Genomic DNA, 1,301 nt, shown 5'->3' with positions numbered 1-1,301 from the left:
CATATTATGGCTGCACAGGATGTTCATCCATCCTGAGGTTAACGGTCTTCCCATCAGGTGACTAAAAAAGTCCACAAGGCTGAATGCGCTCCTTCTTTAATGCTATTTCATGGACTAAAATAAGATTGTTCAGCTTTCATCCAAGCTGCCTGCTGCCATGGCAAAATCCCTTTGAGGGCAAATATACAGGAAACATGCAATAGTTCATGAAACAGCTTTACTTTAATGTTTCAGGAGACGAAAACCAACAACAACAACAACGGCAGTGCAGGGGGTGATCTTTTCAATACACTGCACTGCCTTATATATGAAGTCATCAACTATGTTCAAGCGAACTGTGCATTACACTCAGATTTTGCTGCGTTTAATATATAAAGGAGGCAGAAAGGGAAGGATGTGTGGTTTAAATCCATTGCAGCAACAAAAACTGTAAATGAAGCAGTTGTTTCTTTCTGAGTTCACCAGTGACACCTGTGTGACTGAGTAAATTATCTGATCATTTGATATTTAGATTACTGGATACTCAGAAAACCATTTCTTTGAAATTCAATAATACAACCAACATATTATGTTGCAAATATTGTGCAGTTCAAAAAAATAAACACATTTAAAATCAGTGCAATGTTCTCAACATTACCTGCTTTATGTATTTACAACATGCAGTCCTCTTATTCAACTCCATTTCTTCATGCCAAAGTCAATTTAGAAAGCAATTCCTTCAGTAAATAGATACTAAGGACCAGGAACAATAAAAGGAATAACAAGTACTCCAATGGCTTCCATCATGAGACAGTTCCATAGTGCATATACATAATGTCACATCAAAATAGAGAAGAGCATAAGGGTCCAAGGAAGACAGACTGTGATAGGTACGACAACTATAGCCATGTAAATATAGCTGCTTTAACCACCAGCACTCTACACCAGTCCCCCAAAGGGGATGAAACAACAGATCCTCTTTGTGTGAGAGGATACCAATTTTTGAAGATAAAGGAACAGAGGCCTCTATTAACAAACAGATTTGAGTAACAAAAACAAAACTAAGTGTCTCCATTCTAAATAACTAAACATTGATCCAGTTCAGTTCAGACGCTCAGTCGTGTCCAACTCTTTATGATCCCACAGACTGCAGCATGACAGGCTTCCATGTCAATTAGTTATACAAAATTAGCATCAATTGGTTATACAAAAATTGTAGTGTAGTTTTTCTATTCTGTATCATAGCAGGAATAAAAATTATCTAGGCTCTCTCCGTTGTTTTTTTTTTTTAATAAGAATGTGAGTTCTATATTTTGGAGATT

This window comes from Bison bison, unplaced genomic scaffold, assembly GCF_000754665.1.
Source record: "Bison bison bison isolate TAMUID 2011002044 unplaced genomic scaffold, Bison_UMD1.0 scf7180017863026, whole genome shotgun sequence".
Classification (NCBI taxonomy): domain Eukaryota; kingdom Metazoa; phylum Chordata; class Mammalia; order Artiodactyla; family Bovidae; genus Bison; species Bison bison.
The sequence above is the reverse complement of the archived record's forward strand: the minus strand, read 5'-3'. Positions refer to the sequence as shown.